The sequence below is a fragment of the Heterodontus francisci genome, chromosome 1 (assembly GCF_036365525.1).
Source record: "Heterodontus francisci isolate sHetFra1 chromosome 1, sHetFra1.hap1, whole genome shotgun sequence".
Classification (NCBI taxonomy): Eukaryota; Metazoa; Chordata; class Chondrichthyes; order Heterodontiformes; family Heterodontidae; genus Heterodontus; species Heterodontus francisci.
Genome location: NC_090371.1, coordinates 1644491 through 1669419, shown reverse-complemented (window position 1 = coordinate 1669419; position 24929 = coordinate 1644491).

The following is a 24929-nucleotide window of genomic DNA, read 5'->3' as shown; positions in this document are numbered from 1 at the left end:
GTCTGATTATTGTATCACTGACCCCTCAGTCTCTCTCTCCACCCAGTGTCCAGTCTGATTATTGTATCGCTGACCCCTCAGTCTCTCTCTCTCCACCCAGTGTCCAGTCTGATTATTGTATCACTGACCCCTCAGTCTCTCTCTCTCCACCCAGTGTCCAGTCTGATTATTGTATCACTGACCCCTCAGTCTCTCTCCACCCAGTGTCCAGTCTGATTATTGTATCACTGACCCCTCAGTCTCTCTCTCCACCCAGTGTCCAGTCTGATTATTGTATCACTGACCCCTCAGTCTCTCTCCACCCAGTGTCCAGTCTGATTATTGTATCACTGACCCCTCAGTCTCTCTCTCCACCCAGTGTCCAGTCTGATTATTGTATCACTGACCCCTCAGTCTCTCTCTCCACCCAGTGTCCAGTCCGATTATTGTATCACTGACCCCTCAGTCTCTCTCTCCACCCAGTGTCCAGTCTGATTATTGTATCACTGACCCCTCAGTCTCTCTCTCCACCCAGTGTCCAGTCTGATTATTGTATCACTGACCCCTCAGTGTCTCCCTCTCCACCCAGTGTCCAGTCTGATTATTGTTTCACTGACCCCTCAGTCTCCCTCCACCCTGTGTCCAGTCTGATTATTGTATCACTGACCCCTCAGTCTCTCTCTCCACCCAGTGTCCAGTCTGATTATTGTATCACTGACCCCTCAGTCTCTCTCTCCACCCAGTGTCCAGTCTGATTATTGTATCACTGACCCCTCAATGTCTCCCTCTCCACCCAGTGTCCAGTCTGATTATTGTTTCACTGACCCCTCAGTCTCCCTCCACCCTGTGTCCAGTCTGATTATTGTATCACTGACCCCTCAGTCTCTCTCTCCACCCAGTGTCCAGTCTGATTATTGTATCACTGACCCCTCAGTCTCTCTCCACCCAGTGTCCAGTCTGATTATTGTATCACTGACCCCTCAGTCTCTCTATCTCCACCCAGTGTCCAGTCTGATTATTGTATCACTGACCCCTCAGTCTCTATCTCCACCCAGTGTCCAGTCTGATTATTGTATCACTGACCCCTCAGTCTCTCTCTCCACCCAGTGTCCAGTCTGATTATTGTATCACTGACCCCTCAGTCTCTCTCTCTCCACCCAGTGTCCAGTCTGATTATTGTATCACTGACCCCTCAGTCTCTCTCTCCACCCAGTGTCCAGTCTGATTATTGTATCACTGACCCCTCAGTCTCTCTCTCCACCCAGTGTCCAGTCTGATTATTGTATCACTGACCCCTCAGTCTCTCTCTCTCCACCCAGTGTCCAGTCTGATTATTGTATCACTGACCCCTCAGTCTCTCTCTCCACCCAGTGTCCAGTCTGATTATTGTATCACTGACCCCTCAGTCTCTCTCTCCACCCAGTGTCCAGTCTGATTATTGTATCACTGACCCCTCAGTCTCTCTCTCTCCACCCAGTGTCCAGTCTGATTATTGTATCACTGACCCCTCAGTCTCTCTCTCCACCCAGTGTCCAGTCTGATTATTGTATCACTGACCCCTCAGTCTCTCTCTCTCCACCCAGTGTCCAGTCTGATTATTGTATCACTGACCCCTCAGTCTCTCTCTCCACCCAGTGTCCAGTCTGATTATTGTATCACTGACCCCTCAGTCTCTCTCTCCACCCAGTGTCCAGTCTGATTATTGTATCACTGACCCCTCAGTCTCTCTCTCTCCACCCAGTGTCCAGTCTGATTATTGTATCACTGACCCCTCAGTCTCTCTCTCCACCCAGTGTCCAGTCTGATTATTGTATCGCTGACCCCTCAGTCTCTCTCTCTCCACCCAGTGTCCAGTCTGATTATTGTATCACTGACCCCTCAGTCTCTCTCTCTCCACCCAGTGTCCAGTCTGATTATTGTATCACTGACCCCTCAGTCTCTCTCCACCCAGTGTCCAGTCTGATTATTGTATCACTGACCCCTCAGTCTCTCTCTCCACCCAGTGTCCAGTCTGATTATTGTATCACTGACCCCTCAGTCTCTATCCACCCAGTGTCCAGTCTGATTATTGTATCACTGACCCCTCAGTCTCTCTCTCCACCCAGTGTCCAGTCTGATTATTGTATCACTGACCCCTCAGTCTCTCTCTCCACCCAGTGTCCAGTCCGATTATTGTATCACTGACCCCTCAGTCTCTCTCTCTCCACCCAGTGTCCAGTCTGATTATTGTATCACTGACCCCTCAGTCTCTCTCTCCACCCAGTGTCCAGTCTGATTATTGTATCACTGACCCCTCAGTCTCTCTCTCTCCACCCAGTGTCCAGTCTGATTATTGTATCACTGACCCCTCAGTGTCTCTCTCTCCACCCAGTGTCCAGTCTGATTATTGTATCACTGACCCCTCAGTCTCTCTCCACCCAGTGTCCAGTCTGATTATTGTATCACTGACCCCTCAGTCTCTCTCTCCACCCAGTGTCCAGTCTGATTATTGTATCACTGACCCCTCAGTCTCTCTTTACACAGTGTCCAGTCTGATTATTGTATCACTGACCCCTCAGTCTCTCTCTCCACCCAGTGTCCAGTCTGATTATTGTATCACTGACCCCTCAGTCTCCCTCCACCCTGTGTCCAGTCTGATTATTGTTTCACTGACCCCTCATTCTCTCTCTCCACCCAGTGTCCAGTCTGATTATTGTTTCACTGACCTCTCAGTCTCTCTCCACCCAGTGTCCAGTCTGATTATTGTCTCACTGACCCCTCAGTCTCCCTCCACCCTGTGTCCAGTCTGATTATTGTTTCACTGACCCCTCAGTCTCTCTCTCCACCCAGTGTCCAGTCTGATTATTGTATCACTGACCCCTCAGTCTCTCTCCACCCAGTGTCCAGTCTGATTATTGTCTCACTGACCCCTCAGTCTCCCTCCACCCTGTGTCCAGTCTGATTATTGTTTCACGGACCCCTCAGTCTCTCTCTCCACCCAGTGTCCAGTCTGATTATTGTATCACTGACCCCTCAGTCTCTCTTTACCCAGTGTCCAGTCTGATTATTGTATCACTGACCCCTCAGTCTCTCTCTCCACCCAGTGTCCAGTCTGATTATTGTATCACTGACCCCTCAGTCTCCCTCCACCCTGTGTCCAGTCTGATTATTGTTTCACTGACCCCTCAGTCTCTCTCTCCACCCAGTGTCCAGTCTGATTATTGTTTCACTGACCCCTCAGTCTCTCTCCACCCAGTGTCCAGTCTGATTATTGTCTCACTGACCCCTCAGTCTCCCTCCACCCTGTGTCCAGTCTGATTATTGTTTCACTGACCCCTCAGTCTCTCTCTCCACCCAGTGTCCAGTCTGATTATTGTATCACTGACCCCTCAGTCTCTCTCTCCACCCAGTGTCCAGTCTGATTATTGTATCACTGACCCCTCAGTCTCTCTCTCCACCCAGTGTCCAGTCTGATTATTGTATCACTGACCCCTCAGTCTCTCTCCACCCAGTGTCCAGTCTGATTATTTTATCACTGACCCCTCAGTCTCCCTCCACCCTGTGTCCAGTCTGATTATTGTTTCACTGACCCCTCAGTCTCCCTCCACCCAGTGTCCAGTCTGATTATTGTATCACTGACCCCTCAGTGTCTCTCTCTCCACCCAGTGTCCAGTCTGATTATTGTATCACTGACCCCTCAGTCTCTATCTCCACCCAGTGCCCAGTCTGATTATTGTATCACTGACCCCTCAGTCTCCCTCCACCCTGTGTCCAGTCTGATTATTGTATCACTGACCCCTCAGTCTCCCTCCACCCTGTGTCCAGTCTGATTATTGTTTCACTGACCCCTCAGTCTCTCTCTCCACCCAGTGACCAGTCTGATTATTGTTTCACTGACCCCTCAGTCTCTCTCCACCCAGTGTCCAGTCTGATTATTGTCTCACTGACCCCTCAGTCTCCCTCCACCCTGTGTCCAGTCTGATTATTGTTTCACTGACCCCTCAGTCTCTCTCTCCATCCAGTGTCCAGTCTGATTATTGTATCACTGACCCCTCAGTCTCTCTCTCCACCCAGTGTCCAGTCTGATTATTGTATCACTGACCCCTCAGTCTCTCTCCACCCAGTGTCCAGTCTGATTATTGTATCACTGACCCCTCAGTCTCCCTCCACCCTGTGTCCAGTCTGATTATTGTTTCACTGACCCCTCAGTCTCCCTCCACCCAGTGTCCAGTCTGATTATTGTATCACTGACCCCTCAGTCTCTCTCCACCCAGTGTCCAGTCTGATTATTGTATCACTGACCCCTCAGTCTCCCTCCACCCTGTGTCCAGTCTGATTATTGTTTCACTGACCCCTCAGTCTCCCTCCACCCAGTGTCCAGTCTGATTATTGTATCACTGACCCCTCAGTGTCTCTCTCTCCACCCAGTGTCCAGTCTGATTATTGTATCACTGACCCCTCAGTCTCTCTCTCTACCCAGTGTCCAGTCTGATTATTGTATCATTGACCCCTCAGTCTCTCTCTCCACCCAGTGTCCAGTCTGATTATTGTATCACTGACCCCTCAGTCTCTCTCTCTCCTCCCAGTGTCCAGTCTGATTATTGTATCACTGACCCCTCAGTCTCTCTCTCCACCCAGTGTCCAGTCTGATTATTGTATCACTGACCCCTCAGTCTCTCTCTCCACCCAGTGTCCAGTCTGATTATTGTATCACTGACCCCTCAGTCTCTCTCTCTCCACCCAGTGTCCAGTCTGATTATTGTATCACTGACCCCTCAGTCTCTCTCTCCACCCAGTGTCCAGTCTGATTATTGTATCACTGACCCCTCAGTCTCTCTCTCCACCCAGTGTCCAGTCTGATTATTATATCACTGACCCCTCAGTCTCTCTCTCTCCACCCAGTGTCCAGTCTGATTATTGTATCACTGACCCCTCAGTCTCTCTCTCCACCCAGTGTCCAGTCTGATTATTATATCACTGACCCCTCAGTCTCTCTCTCTCCACCCAGTGTCCAGTCTGATTATTGTATCACTGACCCCTCAGTCTCTCTCTCCACCCAGTGTCCAGTCTGATTATTGTATCACTGACCCCTCAGTCTCTCTCTCTCCACCCAGTGTCCAGTCTGATTATTGTATCACTGACCCCTCAGTCTCTCTCTCCACCCAGTGTCCAGTCTGATTATTGTATCACTGACCCCTCAGTCTCTCTCTCCACCCAGTGTCCAGTCTGATTATTGTATCACTGACCCCTCAGTCTCTCTCTCCACCCAGTGTCCAGTCTGATTATTGTATCACTGACCCCTCAGTCTCTCTCTCCACCCAGTGTCCAGTCTGATTATTGTATCACTGACCCCTCAGTCTCTCTCTCCACCCAGTGTCCAGTCTGATTATTGTATCACTGACCCCTCAGTCTCTCTCTCCACCCAGTGTCCAGTCTGATTATTGTTTCACTGACCCCTCAGTCTCTCTCTCCACCCAGTGTCCAGTCTGATTATTGTTTCACTGACCCCTCAGTCTCTCTCCACCCAGTGTCCAGTCTGATTATTGTCTCACTGACCCCTCAGTCTCTCTCTCCACCCAGTGTCCAGTCTGATTATTGTATCACTGACCCCTCAGTCTCTCTCTCTCCACCCTGTGTCCAGTCTGATTATTGTTTCACTGACCCCTCAGTCTCTCTCTCCACCCAGTGTCCAGTCTGATTATTGTATCACTGACCCCTCAGTCTCTCTCCACCCAGTGTCCAGTCTGATTATTGTCTCACTGACCCCTCAGTCTCCCTCCACCCTGTGTCCAGTCTGATTATTGTTTCACTGACCCCTCAGTCTCTCTCTCCACCCAGTGTCCAGTCTGATTATTGTATCACTGACCCCTCAGTCTCCCTCCACCCTGTGTCCAGTCTGATTATTGTTTCACTGACCCCTCAGTCTCCCTCCACCCTGTGTCCAGTCTGATTATTGTATCACTGACCCCTCAGTCTCTCTCTCCACCCAGTGTCCAGTCTGATTATTGTATCACTGACCCCTCAGTGTCTCTCTCTCCACCCAGTGTCCAGTCTGATTATTGTATCACTGACCCCTCAGTCTCTATCTCCACCCAGTGTCTAGTATGATTATTGTATTATTGACCCCTCAGTCTCTCTCTCCACCCAGTGTCCAGTCTGATTATTGTATCACTGACCCCTCAGTCTCTATCTCCACCCAGTGTCCAGTCTGATTATTGTATCACTGACCCCTCAGTCTCTATCTCCACCCAGTGTCCAGTATGATTATTGTATCACTGACCCCTCAGTCTCTCTCTCTCCACCCAGTGTCCAGTCTGATTATTGTATCACTGACCCCTCGGTCTCTCTCTCCACCCAGTGTCCGGTCTGATTATTGTATCACTGACCCCTCAGTCTCTCTCTCCACCCAGTGTCCAGTCTGATTATTGTATCACTGACCCCTCAGTCTCTCTCTCTCCACCCAGTGTCCAGTCTGATTATTGTATCACTGACCCCTCAGTCTCTCTCTCCACCCAGTGTCCAGTCTGATTATTGTATCACTGACCCCTCAGTCTCTCTCTCCACCCAGTGTCCAGTCTGATTATTATATCACTGACCCCTCAGTCTCTCTCTCTCCACCCAGTGTCCAGTCTGATTATTGTATCACTGACCCCTCAGTCTCTCTCTCCACCCAGTGTCCAGTCTGATTATTATATCACTGACCCCTCAGTCTCTCTCTCTCCACCCAGTGTCCAGTCTGATTATTGTATCACTGACCCCTCAGTCTCTCTCTCTCCACCCAGTGTCCAGTCTGATTATTGTATCACTGACCCCTCAGTCTCTCTCTCCACCCAGTGTCCAGTCTGATTATTGTATCACTGACCCCTCAGTCTCTCTCTCCACCCAGTGTCCAGTCTGATTATTATATCACTGACCCCTCAGTCTCTCTCTCTCCACCCAGTGTCCAGTCTGATTATTGTATCACTGACCCCTCAGTCTCTCTCTCCACCCAGTGTCCAGTCTGATTATTATATCACTGACCCCTCAGTCTCTCTCTCTCCACCCAGTGTCCAGTCTGATTATTATATCACTGACCCCTCAGTCTCTCTCTCTCCACCCAGTGTCCAGTCTGATTATTGTATCACTGACCCCTCAGTCTCTCTCTCTCTCCACCCAGTGTCCAGTCTGATTATTGTATCACTGACCCCTCAGTCTCTCTCTCTCCACCCAGTGTCCAGTCTGATTATTGTATCGCTGACCCCTCAGTCTCTCTCTCCACCCAGTGTCCAGTCTGATTATTGTATCACTGACCCCTCAGTCTCTCTCTCCACCCAGTGTCCAGTCTGATTATTGTATCACTGACCCCTCAGTCTCTCTCTCCACCCAGTGTCCAGTCTGATTATTGTATCACTGACCCCTCAGTCTCTCTCTCCACCCAGTGTCCAGTCTGATTATTGTATCACTGACCCCTCAGTCTCTCTCTCCACCCAGTGTACAGTCTGATTATTGTATCACTGACCCCTCAGTCTCTCTCTCCACCCAGTGTCCAGTCTGATTATTGTATCACTGACCCCTCAGTGTCTCTCTCTCCACCCAGTGTCCAGTCTGATTATTGTATCACTGACCCCTCAGTCTCTCTCTCTCCACCCAGTATCCAGTCTGATTATTGTATCACTGACCCCTCAGTCTCTCTCTCCATCCAGTGTCCAGTCTGATTATTGTATCACTGACCCCTCAGTCTCTCTCTCCACCCAGTGTCCAGTCTGATTATTGTATCACTGACCCCTCAGTCTCTCTCCACCCAGTGTCCAGTCTGATTATTGTATCACTGACCCCTCAGTCTCCCTCCACCCTGTGTCCAGTCTGATTATTGTTTCACTGACCCCTCAGTCTCCCTCCACCCAGTGTCCAGTCTGATTATTGTATCACTGACCCCTCAGTCTCTCTCCACCCAGTGTCCAGTCTGATTATTGTATCACTGACCCCTCAGTCTCCCTCCACCCTGTGTCCAGTCTGATTATTGTTTCACTGACCCCTCAGTCTCCCTCCACCCAGTGTCCAGTCTGATTATTGTATCACTGACCCCTCAGTGTCTCTCTCTCCACCCAGTGTCCAGTCTGATTATTGTATCACTGACCCCTCAGTCTCTCTCTCCACCCAGTGTCCAGTCTGATTATTGTATCATTGACCCCTCAGTCTCTCTCTCCACCCAGTGTCCAGTCTGATTATTGTATCACTGACCCCTCAGTCTCTCTCTCTCCTCCCAGTGTCCAGTCTGATTATTGTATCACTGACCCCTCAGTCTCTCTCTCCACCCAGTGTCCAGTCTGATTATTGTATCACTGACCCCTCAGTCTCTCTCTCCACCCAGTGTCCAGTCTGATTATTGTATCACTGACCCCTCAGTCTCTCTCTCTCCACCCAGTGTCCAGTCTGATTATTGTATCACTGACCCCTCAGTCTCTCTCTCCACCCAGTGTCCAGTCTGATTATTGTATCACTGACCCCTCAGTCTCTCTCTCCACCCAGTGTCCAGTCTGATTATTATATCACTGACCCCTCAGTCTCTCTCTCTCCACCCAGTGTCCAGTCTGATTATTGTATCACTGACCCCTCAGTCTCTCTCTCCACCCAGTGTCCAGTCTGATTATTATATCACTGACCCCTCAGTCTCTCTCTCTCCACCCAGTGTCCAGTCTGATTATTGTATCACTGACCCCTCAGTCTCTCTCTCCACCCAGTGTCCAGTCTGATTATTGTATCACTGACCCCTCAGTCTCTCTCTCTCCACCCAGTGTCCAGTCTGATTATTGTATCACTGACCCCTCAGTCTCTCTCTCCACCCAGTGTCCAGTCTGATTATTGTATCACTGACCCCTCAGTCTCTCTCTCCACCCAGTGTCCAGTCTGATTATTGTATCACTGACCCCTCAGTCTCTCTCTCCACCCAGTGTCCAGTCTGATTATTGTATCACTGACCCCTCAGTCTCTCTCTCCACCCAGTGTCCAGTCTGATTATTGTATCACTGACCCCTCAGTCTCTCTCTCCACCCAGTGTCCAGTCTGATTATTGTTTCACTGACCCCTCAGTCTCTCTCTCCACCCAGTGTCCAGTCTGATTATTGTTTCACTGACCCCTCAGTCTCTCTCCACCCAGTGTCCAGTCTGATTATTGTCTCACTGACCCCTCAGTCTCTCTCTCCACCCAGTGTCCAGTCTGATTATTGTATCACTGACCCCTCAGTCTCTCTCTCTCCACCCTGTGTCCAGTCTGATTATTGTTTCACTGACCCCTCAGTCTCTCTCTCCACCCAGTGTCCAGTCTGATTATTGTATCACTGACCCCTCAGTCTCTCTCCACCCAGTGTCCAGTCTGATTATTGTCTCACTGACCCCTCAGTCTCCCTCCACCCTGTGTCCAGTCTGATTATTGTTTCACTGACCCCTCAGTCTCTCTCTCCACCCAGTGTCCAGTCTGATTATTGTATCACTGACCCCTCAGTCTCCCTCCACCCTGTGTCCAGTCTGATTATTGTTTCACTGACCCCTCAGTCTCCCTCCACCCTGTGTCCAGTCTGATTATTGTATCACTGACCCCTCAGTCTCTCTCTCCACCCAGTGTCCAGTCTGATTATTGTATCACTGACCCCTCAGTGTCTCTCTCTCCACCCAGTGTCCAGTCTGATTATTGTATCACTGACCCCTCAGTCTCTATCTCCACCCAGTGTCTAGTATGATTATTGTATTATTGACCCCTCAGTCTCTCTCTCCACCCAGTGTCCAGTCTGATTATTGTATCACTGACCCCTCAGTCTCTATCTCCACCCAGTGTCCAGTCTGATTATTGTATCACTGACCCCTCAGTCTCTATCTCCACCCAGTGTCCAGTATGATTATTGTATCACTGACCCCTCAGTCTCTCTCTCTCCACCCAGTGTCCAGTCTGATTATTGTATCACTGACCCCTCGGTCTCTCTCTCCACCCAGTGTCCAGTCTGATTATTGTATCACTGACCCCTCAGTCTCTCTCTCCACCCAGTGTCCAGTCTGATTATTGTATCACTGACCCCTCAGTCTCTCTCTCTCCACCCAGTGTCCAGTCTGATTATTGTATCACTGACCCCTCAGTCTCTCTCTCCACCCAGTGTCCAGTCTGATTATTGTATCACTGACCCCTCAGTCTCTCTCTCCACCCAGTGTCCAGTCTGATTATTATATCACTGACCCCTCAGTCTCTCTCTCTCCACCCAGTGTCCAGTCTGATTATTGTATCACTGACCCCTCAGTCTCTCTCTCCACCCAGTGTCCAGTCTGATTATTATATCACTGACCCCTCAGTCTCTCTCTCTCCACCCAGTGTCCAGTCTGATTATTGTATCACTGACCCCTCAGTCTCTCTCTCTCCACCCAGTGTCCAGTCTGATTATTGTATCACTGACCCCTCAGTCTCTCTCTCCACCCAGTGTCCAGTCTGATTATTGTATCACTGACCCCTCAGTCTCTCTCTCCACCCAGTGTCCAGTCTGATTATTATATCACTGACCCCTCAGTCTCTCTCTCTCCACCCAGTGTCCAGTCTGATTATTGTATCACTGACCCCTCAGTCTCTCTCTCCACCCAGTGTCCAGTCTGATTATTATATCACTGACCCCTCAGTCTCTCTCTCTCCACCCAGTGTCCAGTCTGATTATTATATCACTGACCCCTCAGTCTCTCTCTCTCCACCCAGTGTCCAGTCTGATTATTGTATCACTGACCCCTCAGTCTCTCTCTCTCTCCACCCAGTGTCCAGTCTGATTATTGTATCACTGACCCCTCAGTCTCTCTCTCTCCACCCAGTGTCCAGTCTGATTATTGTATCGCTGACCCCTCAGTCTCTCTCTCCACCCAGTGTCCAGTCTGATTATTGTATCACTGACCCCTCAGTCTCTCTCTCCACCCAGTGTCCAGTCTGATTATTGTATCACTGACCCCTCAGTCTCTCTCTCCACCCAGTGTCCAGTCTGATTATTGTATCACTGACCCCTCAGTCTCTCTCTCCACCCAGTGTCCAGTCTGATTATTGTATCACTGACCCCTCAGTCTCTCTCTCCACCCAGTGTACAGTCTGATTATTGTATCACTGACCCCTCAGTCTCTCTCTCCACCCAGTGTCCAGTCTGATTATTGTATCACTGACCCCTCAGTGTCTCTCTCTCCACCCAGTGTCCAGTCTGATTATTGTATCACTGACCCCTCAGTCTCTCTCTCTCCACCCAGTATCCAGTCTGATTATTGTATCACTGACCCCTCAGTCTCTCTCTCCACCCAGTGTCCAGTCTGATTATTGTATCACTGACCCCTCAGTGTCTCTCTCTCCACCCAGTGTCCAGTCTGATTATTGTATCACTGACCCCTCAGTCTCTCTCCACCCAGTGTCCAGTCTGATTATTGTATCACTGACCCCTCAGTCTCTCTCTCCACCCAATGTCCAGTCTGATTATTGTATCACTGACCCCTCAGTCTCTCTTTACCCAGTGTCCAGTCTGATTATTGTATCACTGACCCCTCAGTCTCTCTCTCCACCCAGTGTCCAGTCTGATTATCGTATCACTGACCCCTCAGTCTCTCTCTCCACCCAGTGTCCAGTCTGATTATTGTATCACTGACCCCTCAGTCTCTCTCTCCACCCAGTGTCCCGTCTGATTATTGTATCACTGACCCCTCAGTCTCTCTGTCCACCCAGTGTCCAGTCTGATTATAGTATCACTGACCCCTCAGTCTCTCTCTCCACCCAGTGTCCAGTCTGATTTTTGTATCACTGACCGCTCAGTCTCTCTCTCCACCCAGTGTCCAGTCTGATTATTGTATCACTGACCCCTCAGTCTCTCTCTCTCTCCACCCAGTGTCCAGTCTGATTATTGTATCACTGACCCCTCAGTCTCTCTCTCCACCCAGTGTCCAGTCTGATTATTGTATCACTGAGCCCTCAGTCTCTCTCTCCACCCAGTGTCCAGTCTGATTATTGTATCACTGACTCCTCAGTCTCTATCTCCAACCCAGTGTCCAGTCTGATTCTTGTATCACTGACCCCTCAGTCTCTCTCTCCACCTAGTGTCCAGTCTGATTATTGTCTCACTGACCCCTCAGTCTCCCTCCACCCTGTGTCCAGTCTGATTATTGTTTCACTGACCCCTCAGTCTCTCTCTCCACCCACTGTCCAGTCTGATTATTGTATCACTGACCCCTCAGTCTCTATCTCCACCCAGTGTCCAGTCTGATTATTGTATCACTGACCCCTCAGTCTCTCTCTCCACCCAGTGTCCAGTCTGATTATTGTATCACTGACCCCTCAGTCTCTCTCTCCACCTAGTGTCCAGTCTGATTATTGTATCACTGACCCCTCAGTCTCTCTCTCTCTCCACCCAGTGTCCAGTCTGATTATTGTATCACTGACCCCTCAGTCTCTATCTCCAACCCAGTGTCCAGTCCGATTATTGTATCACTGACCCCTCAGTCTCTCTCTCTCTCCACCCAGTGTCCAGTCTGATTATTGTTTCACTGACCCCTCAGTCTCTCTCTCCACCCAGTGCCCAGTCTGATTATTGTTTCACTGACCCCTCAGTCTCTCTCTCCACCCAGTGTCCAGTATGATTATTGTATCACTGACCCCTCAGTCTCTCTCTCCACCCAGTGTCCAGTCTGATTATTGTATCACTGACCCCTCAGTCTCTCCCTCCACCCTGTGTCCAGTCTGATTATTGTATCACTGACCCCTCAGTCTCTCTCTCCACCCAGTGTCCAGTCTGATTATTGTATCACTGTCCCTTCAGTCTCTCTCCACCCAGTGCCCAGTCTGATTATTGTATCATTGACCCCTCAGTCTCTCTCTCTCCACACAGTGCCCAGTCTGATTATTGTGTCACTGACCCCTCAGTCTCCCTCCACCCAGTGTCCAGTCTGATTATTGTATCACTGACCCGTCAGTCTCTCTCTCCACCCAGTGTCCAGTCTGATTATTGTATCACTGACCCCTCAGTCTCTCTCTCTCCACACAGTGCCCAGTCTGATTATTGTGTCACTGACCCCTCAGTCTCCCTCCACCCAGTGTCCAGTCTGATTATTGTATCACTGACCCCTCAGTCTCTATCTCCAACCCAGTGTCCAGTCTGATTCTTGTATCACTGACCCCTCAGTCTCTCTCTCCACCTAGTGTCCAGTCTGATTATTGTCTCACTGACCCCTCAGTCTCCCTCCACCCTGTGTCCAGTCTGATTATTGTTTCACTGACCCCTCAGTCTCTCTCTCCACCCACTGTCCTGTCTGATTATTGTATCACTGACCCCTCAGTCTCTATCTCCACCCAGTGTCCAGTCTGATTATTGTATCACTGACCCCTCAGTCTCTCTCTCCACCCAGTGTCCAGTCTGATTATTGTATCACTGACCCCTCAGTCTCTCTCTCTCTCCACCCAGTGTCCAGTCTGATTATTGTATCACTGACCCCTCAGTCTCTATCTCCAACCCAGTGTCCAGTCCGATTATTGTATCACTGACCCCTCAGTCTCTCTCTCTCTCCAGCCAGTGTCCAGTCTGATTATTGTATCACTGACCCCTCAGTCTCTCTCTCCACCTAGTGCCCAGTCTGATTATTGTTTCACTGACCCCTCAGTCTCTCTCTCCACCCAGTGTCCAGTCTGATTATTGTATCACTGACCCCTCAGTCTCTCTCTCCACCCAGTGTCCAGTCTGATTATTGTATCACTGACCCCTCAGTCTCTCCCTCCACCCAGTGTCCAGTCTGATTATTGTATCACTGACCCCTCAGTCTCTCTCTCCACCCAGTGTCCAGTCTGATTATTGTATCACTGTCCCTTCAGTCTCTCTCCATCCAGTGCCCAGTCTGATTATTGTATCATTGACCCCTCAGTCTCTGTCTCTCCACACAGTGCCCAGTCTGATTATTGTGTCACTGACCCCTCAGTCTCCCTCCACCCAGTGTCCAGTCTGATTATTGTATCACTGACCCCTCAGTCTCTCTCTCCACCCAGTGTCCAGTCTGATTATTGTATCACTGACCCCTCAGTCTCTTTCTCTCCACACAGTGCCCAGTCTGATTATTGTGTCACTGAAACCTCAGTCTCCCTCCACCCAGTGTCCAGTCTGATTATTGTATCACTGACCCCTCAGTCTCTCTCTCTCTCCACCCAGTGTCCAGTCTGATTATTGTATCACTGACCCCTCAGTCTCTCTCTCCACCCAGTGTCCAGTCTGATTATTGTATCACTGACCCCTCAGTCTCTATCTCCAACCCAGTGTCCAGTCTGATAATTGTATCACTGACCCCTCAGTCTCTCTCTCTCTCCACCCAGTGTCCAGTCTGATTATTGTATCACTGACCCCTCAGTCTCTCTCTCTCCACCCAGTGTCCAGTCTGATTATTGTATCACTGACCCCTCAGTCTCTCTCTCTCCACCCAGTGTCCAGTCTGATTATTGTATCACTGACCCCTCAGTCTCTCTCTCCACCTAGTGCCCAGTCTGATTATTGTTTCACTGACCCCTCAGTCTCCCTCCACCCAGTGTCCAGTCTGATTATTGTATCACTGACCCTTCAGTCTCTCTCCACCCAGTGCCCAGTCTGATTATTGTATCATTGACCCCTCAGTCTCTCTCTCCACCCAGTGCCCAGTCTGATTATTGTGTCACTGACCCCTCAGTCTCCCTCCACCCAGTGTCCAGTCTGATTATTGTATCACTGACCCCTCAGTCTCTCTCTCCACCCAGTGTCCAGTCTGATTATTGTATCACTGACCCCTCAGTCTCTCTCTCCACCCAGTGTCCAGTCTGATTATTGTATCACTGACCCCTCAGTCTCTCTCTCCACCCAGTGTCCAGTCTGATTATTGTATCACTGACCCTTCAGTCTCTCTCCACCCAGTGTCCAGTCTGATTATTGTATCACTGACCCCTCAGTCTCTCTCTCCACCCAGTGTCCAGTCTGATTATTGTATCACTGACCCCTCAGTCTCTCTCTCCACCCAGTGTCCAGTCTGATTATTGTATCACTGACCCCTCAGTCTCTCTCTCCACCCACTGTCCAGTCTGATTATTGTATCACTGACCCCTCAGTCTCTCTCTCTCCACACAGTGCCCAGTCTGATTATTGTGTCACTGACCCCTCAATCTCCCTCCACCCAGTGTCCAGTCTGATTATTGTATCACTGACCCCTCAGTCTCTCTCTCCACCCAGTGTCCAGTCTGATTATTGTATCACTGACCCCTCAGTGTCTCTCTCTCCACCCAGTGTCCAGTCTGATTATTGTATCACTGACCCCTCAGTCTCTCTCTCCACCCAGTGTCCAGTCTGATTATTGTATCACTGACCCTTCAGTCTCTCTCCACCCAGTGTCCAGTCTGATTATTGTATCACTGACCCCTCAGTCTCTCTCTCCACCCAGTGTCCAGTCTGATTATTGTATCACTGACCCCTCAGTCTCTCTCTCACCACCCAGTGTCCAGTCTGATTATTGTATCACTGACCCCTCAGTCTCTCTCTCCACCCAGTGTCCAGTCTGATTATTGTATCACTGACCCCTCAGTCTCTCTCTCTCCACCCAGTGTCCAGTCTGATTATTGTATCACTGACCCCTCAGTCTCTCTCCACCCAGTGTCCAGTCTGATTAATGTATCACTGACCCCTCAGTCTCTCTCTCCACCCAGTGTCCAGTCTGATTATTGTATCACTGACCCCTCAGTCTCTCTTTACCCAGTGTCCAGTCTGATTATTGTATCACTGACCCCTCAGTCTCTCTCTCCACCCAGTGTCCAGTCTGATTATTGTATCACTGACCCCTCAGTCTCTCTCTCCACCCAGTGTCCAGTCTGATTTTTGTATCACTGACCCCTCAGTCTCTCTCTCCACCCAGTGTCCAGTCTGATTATTGAATCACTGACCCCTCAGTCTCTCTTTACCCAGTGTCCAGTCTGATTATTGTATCACTGACCCCTCAGTCTCTCTCTCCACCCAGTGTCCAGTCTGATTATTGTATCACTGACCCCTCAGTCTCTCTCTCCACCCAGTGTCCAGTCTGATTTTTGTATCACTGACCCCTCAGTCTCTCTCTCCACACAGTGCCCAGTCTGATTATTGTGTCACTGAAACCTCAGTCTCCCTCCACCCAGTGTCCAGTCTGATTATTGTATCACTGACCCCTCAGTCTCTCTCTCTCTCCACCCAGTGTCCAGTCTGATTATTGTATCACTGACCCCTCAGTCTCTCTCTCCACCCAGTGTCCAGTCTGATTATTGTATCACTGACCCCTCAGTCTCTATCTCCAACCCAGTGTCCAGTCTGATAATTGTATCACTGACCCCTCAGTCTCTCTCTCTCTCCACCCAGTGTCCAGTCTGATTATTGTATCACTGACCCCTCAGTCTCTCTCTCTCCACCCAGTGTCCAGTCTGATTATTGTATCACTGACCCCTCAGTCTCTCTCTCTCCACCCAGTGTCCAGTCTGATTATTGTATCACTGACCCCTCAGTCTCTCTCTCCACCTAGTGCCCAGTCTGATTATTGTTTCACTGACCCCTCAGTCTCCCTCCACCCAGTGTCCAGTCTGATTATTGTATCACTGACCCTTCAGTCTCTCTCCACCCAGTGCCCAGTCTGATTATTGTATCATTGACCCCTCAGTCTCTCTCTCCACCCAGTGCCCAGTCTGATTATTGTGTCACTGACCCCTCAGTCTCCCTCCACCCAGTGTCCAGTCTGATTATTGTATCACTGACCCCTCAGTCTCTCTCTCCACCCAGTGTCCAGTCTGATTATTGTATCACTGACCCCTCAGTCTCTCTCTCCACCCAGTGTCCAGTCTGATTATTGTATCACTGACCCCTCAGTCTCTCTCTCCACCCAGTGTCCAGTCTGATTATTGTATCACTGACCCTTCAGTCTCTCTCCACCCAGTGTCCAGTCTGATTATTGTATCACTGACCCCTCAGTCTCTCTCTCCACCCAGTGTCCAGTCTGATTATTGTATCACTGACCCCTCAGTCTCTCTCTCCACCCAGTGTCCAGTCTGATTATTGTATCACTGACCCCTCAGTCTCTCTCTCCACCCACTGTCCAGTCTGATTATTGTATCACTGACCCCTCAGTCTCTCTCTCTCCACACAGTGCCCAGTCTGATTATTGTGTCACTGACCCCTCAATCTCCCTCCACCCAGTGTCCAGTCTGATTATTGTATCACTGACCCCTCAGTCTCTCTCTCCACCCAGTGTCCAGTCTGATTATTGTATCACTGACCCCTCAGTGTCTCTCTCTCCACCCAGTGTCCAGTCTGATTATTGTATCACTGACCCCTCAGTCTCTCTCTCCACCCAGTGTCCAGTCTGATTATTGTATCACTGACCCTTCAGTCTCTCTCCACCCAGTGTCCAGTCTGATTATTGTATCACTGACCCCTCAGTCTCTCTCTCCACCCAGTGTCCAGTCTGATTATTGTATCACTGACCCCTCAGTCTCTCTCTCACCACCCAGTGTCCAGTCTGATTATTGTATCACTGACCCCTCAGTCTCTCTCTCCACCCAGTGTCCAGTCTGATTATTGTATCACTGACCCCTCAGTCTCTCTCTCTCCACCCAGTGTCCAGTCTGATTATTGTATCACTGACCCCTCAGTGTCTCTCTCTCCACCCAGTGTCCAGTCTGATTATTGTATCACTGACCCCTCAGTCTCTCTCCACCCAGTGTCCAGTCTGATTAATGTATCACTGACCCCTCAGTCTCTCTCTCCACCCAGTGTCCAGTCTGATTATTGTATCACTGACCCCTCAGTCTCTCTTTACCCAGTGTCCAGTCTGATTATTGTATCACTGACCCCTCAGTCTCTCTCTCCACCCAGTGTCCAGTCTGATTATTGTATCACTGACCCCTCAGTCTCTCTCTCCACCCAGTGTCCAGTCTGATTTTTGTATCACTGACCCCTCAGTCTCTCTCTCCACCCAGTGTCCAGTCTGATTATTGTTTCACTGACCCCTCAGTCTCCCTCCACCCTGTGTCCAGTCTGATTATTGTTTCACTGACCCCTCAGTCTCTCTCTCCACCCAGTGTCCAGTCTGATTATTGTTTCACTGACCCCTCAGTCTCTCTCCACCCAGTGTCCAGTCTGATTATTGTCTCACTGACCCCTCAGTCTCCCTCCACCCTGTGTCCAGTCTGATTATTGCTTCACTGACCCCTCAGTCTCTCTCTCCACCCAGTGTCCAGTCTGATTATTGTATCACTGACCCCTCAGTCTCTCTCCACCCAGTGTCCAGTCTGATTATTGTCTCACTGACCCCTCAGTCTCCCTCCACCCTGTGTCCAGTCTGATTATTGTTTCACTGACCCCTCAGTCTCTCTCTCCACCCAGTGTCCAGTCTGATTATTGGATCACTGACCCCTCAGTCTCCCTCCACCCTGTGTCCAGTCTGATTATTGTTTCACTGACCCCTCAGTCTACCTCCACCCTGTGTCCAGTCTGATTATTGTATCACTGACCCCTCAGTCTCTCTCTCCACCCAGTGTCCAGTCTGATTATTGTATCACTGACCCCTCAGTCTCTCTATCTCCACCCAGTGTCCAGTCTGATTATTGTATCACTGACCCCTCAGTCTCTATCTCCACCCAGTGTCCAGTCTGATTATTGTATCATTGACCCCTCAGTCTCTCTCTCCACCCAGTGTCCAGTCTGATTATTGTATCACTGACCCCTCAGTCTCTCTCTCTCCACCCAGTGTCCAGTCTGATTATTGTATCACTGACCCCTCAGTCTCTCTCTCCACCCAGTGTCCAGTCTGATTATTGTATCACTGACCCCTCAGTCTCTCTCTCCACCCAGTGTCCAGTCTGATTATTGTATCACTGACCCCTCAGTCTCTCTCTCTCCACCCAGTGTCCAGTCTGATTATTGTATCACTGACCCCTCAGTCTCTCTCTCCACCCAGTGTCCAGTCTGATTATTGTATCACTGACCCCTCAGTCTCTCTCTCCACCCAGTGTCCAGTCTGATTATTGTATCACTGACCCCTCAGTCTCTCTCTCTCCACCCAGTGTCCAGTCTGATTAGTGTATCACTGACCCCTCAGTCTCTCTCTCTCCACCCAGTGTCCAGTCTGATTATTGTATCACTGACCCCTCAGTCTCTCTCCACCCAGTGTCCAGTCTGATTATTGTATCACTGACCCCTCAGTCTCTCTCTCCACCCAGTGTCCAGTCTGATTATTGTATCACTGACCCCTCAGTCTCTCTCTCCACCCAGTGTCCAGTCTGATTATTGTATCACTGACCCCTCAGTGTCTCTCTCTCCACCCAGTGTCCAGTCTGATTATTGTATCACTGACCCCTCAGTCTCTCTCCACCCAGTGTCCAGTCTGATTATTGTATCACTGACCCCTCAGTCTCTCTCTCCACCCAATGTCCAGTCTGATTATTGTATCACTGACCCCTCAGTCTCTCTCTCCACCCAGTGTCCAGTCTGATTATTGTATCACTGACCCCTCAGTCTCTCTTTACCCAGTGTCCAGTCTGATTATTGTATCACTGACCCCTCAGTCTCTCTCTCCACCCACTGACCAGTCTGATTATTGTATCACTGACCCCTCAGTCTATATCTCCACCCAGTGTCCAGTCTGATTATTGTATCACTGACCCCTCAGTCTCTCTCTCCACCCAGTGTCCAGTCTGATTATTGTATCACTGACCCCTCAGTCTCTCTCTCCACCTAGTGTCCAGTCTGATTATTGTATCACTGACCCCTCAGTCTCTCTCTCTCTCCACCCAGTGTCCAGTCTGATTATTGTATCACTGACCCCTCAGTCTCTATCTCCAACCCAGTGTCCAGTCCGATTATTGTATCACTGACCCCTCAGTCTCTCTCTCTCTCCAGCCAGTGTCCAGTCTGATTATTGTATCACTGACCCCTCAGTCTCTCTCTCCACCTAGTGCCCAGTCTGATTATTGTTTCACTGACCCCTCAGTCTCTCTCTCCACCCAGTGTCCAGTCTGATTATTGTATCACTGACCCCTCAGTCTCTCTCTCCACCCAGTGTCCAGTCTGATTATTGTATCACTGACCCCTCAGTCTCTCCCTCCACCCAGTGTCCAGTCTGATTATTGTATCACTGACCCCTCAGTCTCTCTCTCCACCCAGTGTCCAGTCTGATTATTGTATCACTGTCCCTTCAGTCTCTCTCCATCCAGTGCCCAGTCTGATTATTGTATCATTGACCCCTCAGTCTCTGTCTCTCCACACAGTGCCCAGTCTGATTATTGTGTCACTGACCCCTCAGTCTCCCTCCACCCAGTGTCCAGTCTGATTATTGTATCACTGACCCCTCAGTCTCTCTCTCTCTCCACCCAGTGTCCAGTCTGATTATTGTATCACTGACCCCTCAGTCTCTCTCTCCACCCAGTGTCCAGTCTGATTATTGTATCACTGACCCCTCAGTCTCTATCTCCAACCCAATGTCCAGTCTGATAATTGTATCACTGACCCCTCAGTCTCTCTCTCTCTCCACCCAGTGTCCAGTCTGATTATTGTATCACTGACCCCTCAGTCTCTCTCTCTCCACCCAGTGTCCAGTCTGATTATTGTATCACTGACCCCTCAGTCTCTCTCTCTCCACCCAGTGTCCAGTCTGATTATTGTATCACTGACCCCTCAGTCTCTCTCTCCACCTAGTGCCCAGTCTGATTATTGTTTCACTGACCCCTCAGTCTCCCTCCACCCAGTGTCCAGTCTGATTATTGTATCACTGACCCTTCAGTCTCTCTCCACCCAGTGCCCAGTCTGATTATTGTATCATTGACCCCTCAGTCTCTCTCTCCACCCAGTGCCCAGTCTGATTATTGTGTCACTGACCCCTCAGTCTCCCTCCACCCAGTGTCCAGTCTGATTATTGTATCACTGACCCCTCAGTCTCTCTCTCCACCCAGTGTCCAGTCTGATTATTGTATCACTGACCCCTCAGTCTCTCTCTCCACCCAGTGTCCAGTCTGATTATTGTATCACTGACCCCTCAGTCTCTCTCTCCACCCAGTGTCCAGTCTGATTATTGTATCACTGACCCTTCAGTCTCTCTCCACCCAGTGTCCAGTCTGATTATTGTATCACTGACCCCTCAGTCTCTCTCTCCACCCAGTGTCCAGTCTGATTATTGTATCACTGACCCCTCAGTCTCTCTCTCCACCCAGTGTCCAGTCTGATTATTGTATCACTGACCCCTCAGTCTCTCTCTCCACCCACTGTCCAGTCTGATTATTGTATCACTGACCCCTCAGTCTCTCTCTCTCCACACAGTGCCCAGTCTGATTATTGTGTCACTGACCCCTCAATCTCCCTCCACCCAGTGTCCAGTCTGATTATTGTATCACTGACCCCTCAGTCTCTCTCTCCACCCAGTGTCCAGTCTGATTATTGTATCACTGACCCCTCAGTGTCTCTCTCTCCACCCAGTGTCCAGTCTGATTATTGTATCACTGACCCCTCAGTCTCTCTCTCCACCCAGTGTCCAGTCTGATTATTGTATCACTGACCCTTCAGTCTCTCTCCACCCAGTGTCCAGTCTGATTATTGTATCACTGACCCCTCAGTCTCTCTCTCCACCCAGTGTCCAGTCTGATTATTGTATCACTGACCCCTCAGTCTCTCTCTCACCACCCAGTGTCCAGTCTGATTATTGTATCACTGACCCCTCAGTCTCTCTCTCCACCCAGTGTCCAGTCTGATTATTGTATCACTGACCCCTCAGTCTCTCTCTCTCCACCCAGTGTCCAGTCTGATTATTGTATCACTGACCCCTCAGTCTCTCTCCACCCAGTGTCCAGTCTGATTAATGTATCACTGACCCCTCAGTCTCTCTCTCCACCCAGTGTCCAGTCTGATTATTGTATCACTGACCCCTCAGTCTCTCTTTACCCAGTGTCCAGTCTGATTATTGTATCACTGACCCCTCAGTCTCTCTCTCCACCCAGTGTCCAGTCTGATTATTGTATCACTGACCCCTCAGTCTCTCTCTCCACCCAGTGTCCAGTCTGATTTTTGTATCACTGACCCCTCAGTCTCTCTCTCCACCCAGTGTCCAGTCTGATTATTGTATCACTGACCCCTCAGTCTCTCTTTACCCAGTGTCCAGTCTGATTATTGTATCACTGACCCCTCAGTCTCTCTCTCCACCCAGTGTCCAGTCTGATTATTGTATCACTGACCCCTCAGTCTCTCTCTCCACCCAGTGTCCAGTCTGATTTTTGTATCACTGACCCCTCAGTCTCTCTCTCCACACAGTGCCCAGTCTGATTATTGTGTCACTGAAACCTCAGTCTCCCTCCACCCAGTGTCCAGTCTGATTATTGTATCACTGACCCCTCAGTCTCTCTCTCTCTCCACCCAGTGTCCAGTCCGATTATTGTATCACTGACCCCTCAGTCTCTCTCTCCACCCAGTGTCCAGTCTGATTATTGTATCACTGACCCCTCAGTCTCTATCTCCAACCCAGTGTCCAGTCTGATAATTGTATCACTGACCCCTCAGTCTCTCTCTCTCTCCACCCAGTGTCCAGTCTGATTATTGTATCACTGACCCCTCAGTCTCTCTCTCTCCACCCAGTGTCCAGTCTGATTATTGTATCACTGACCCCTCAGTCTCTCTCTCTCCACCCAGTGTCCAGTCTGATTATTGTATCACTGACCCCTCAGTCTCTCTCTCCACCTAGTGCCCAGTCTGATTATTGTTTCACTGACCCCTCAGTCTCCCTCCACCCAGTGTCCAGTCTGATTATTGTATCACTGACCCTTCAGTCTCTCTCCACCCAGTGCCCAGTCTGATTATTGTATCATTGACCCCTCAGTCTCTCTCTCCACCCAGTGCCCAGTCTGATTATTGTGTCACTGACCCCTCAGTCTCCCTCCACCCAGTGTCCAGTCTGATTATTGTATCACTGACCCCTCAGTCTCTCTCTCCACCCAGTGTCCAGTCTGATTATTGTATCACTGACCCCTCAGTCTCTCTCTCCACCCAGTGTCCAGTCTGATTATTGTATCACTGACCCCTCAGTCTCTCTCTCCACCCAGTGTCCAGTCTGATTATTGTATCACTGACCCTTCAGTCTCTCTCCACCCAGTGTCCAGTCTGATTATTGTATCACTGACCCCTCAGTCTCTCTCTCCACCCAGTGTCCAGTCTGATTATTGTATCACTGACCCCTCAGTCTCTCTCTCCACCCAGTGTCCAGTCTGATTATTGTATCACTGACCCCTCAGTCTCTCTCTCCACCCACTGTCCAGTCTGATTATTGTATCACTGACCCCTCAGTCTCTCTCTCTCCACACAGTGCCCAGTCTGATTATTGTGTCACTGACCCCTCAATCTCCCTCCACCCAGTGTCCAGTCTGATTATTGTATCACTGACCCCTCAATCTCCCTCCACCCAGTGTCCAGTCTGATTATTGTATCACTGACCCCTCAGTCTCTCTCTCCACCCAGTGTCCAGTCTGATTATTGTATCACTGACCCCTCAGTCTCTCTCTCCACCCAGTGTCCAGTCTGATTATTGTATCACTGACCCCTCAGTGTCTCTCTCTCCACCCAGTGTCCAGTCTGATTATTGTATCACTGACCCCTCAGTCTCTCTCTCCACCCAGTGTCCAGTCTGATTATTGTATCACTGACCCTTCAGTCTCTCTCTCCACCCAGTGTCCAGTCTGATTATTGTATCACTGACCCCTCAGTCTCTCTCTCTCCACCCAGTGTCCAGTCTGATTATTGTATCACTGACCCCTCAGTCTCTCTCCACCCAGTGTCCAGTCTGATTAATGTATCACTGACCCCTCAGTCTCTCTCTCCACCCAGTGTCCAGTCTGATTATTGTATCACTGACCCCTCAGTCTCTCTTTACCCAGTGTCCAGTCTGATTATTGTATCACTGACCCCTCAGTCTCTCTCTCCACCCAGTGTCCAGTCTGATTATTGTATCACTGACCCCTCAGTCTCTCTCTCCACCCAGTGTCCAGTCTGATTTTTGTATCACTGACCCCTCAGTCTCTCTCTCCACCCAGTGTCCAGTCTGATTATTGTATCACTGACCCCTCAGTCTCTCTTTACCCAGTGTCCAGTCTGATTATTGTATCACTGACCCCTCAGTCTCTCTCTCCACCCAGTGTCCAGTCTGATTATTGTATCACTGACCCCTCAGTCTCTCTCTCCACCCAGTGTCCAGTCTGATTTTTGTATCACTGACCCCTCAGTCTCTCTCTCCACACAGTGCCCAGTCTGATTATTGTGTCACTGAAACCTCAGTCTCCCTCCACCCAGTGTCCAGTCTGATTATTGTATCACTGACCCCTCAGTCTCTCTCTCTCTCCACCCAGTGTCCAGTCTGATTATTGTATCACTGACCCCTCAGTCACTCTCTCCACCCAGTGTCCAGTCTGATTATTGTATCACTGACCCCTCAGTCTCTATCTCCAACCCAGTGTCCAGTCTGATAATTGTATCACTGACCCCTCAGTCTCTCTCTCTCTCCACCCAGTGTCCAGTCTGATTATTGTATCACTGACCCCTCAGTCTCTCTCTCTCCACCCAGTGTCCAGTCTGATTATTGTATCACTGACCCCTCAGTCTCTCTCTCTCCACCCAGTGTCCAGTCTGATTATTGTATCACTGACCCCTCAGTCTCTCTCTCCACCTAGTGCCCAGTCTGATTATTGTTTCACTGACCCCTCAGTCTCCCTCCACCCAGTGTCCAGTCTGATTATTGTATCACTGACCCTTCAGTCTCTCTCCACCCAGTGCCCAGTCTGATTATTGTATCATTGACCCCTCAGTCTCTCTCTCCACCCAGTGCCCAGTCTGATTATTGTGTCACTGACCCCTCAGTCTCCCTCCACCCAGTGTCCAGTCTGATTATTGTATCACTGACCCCTCAGTCTCTCTCTCCACCCAGTGTCCAGTCTGATTATTGTATCACTGACC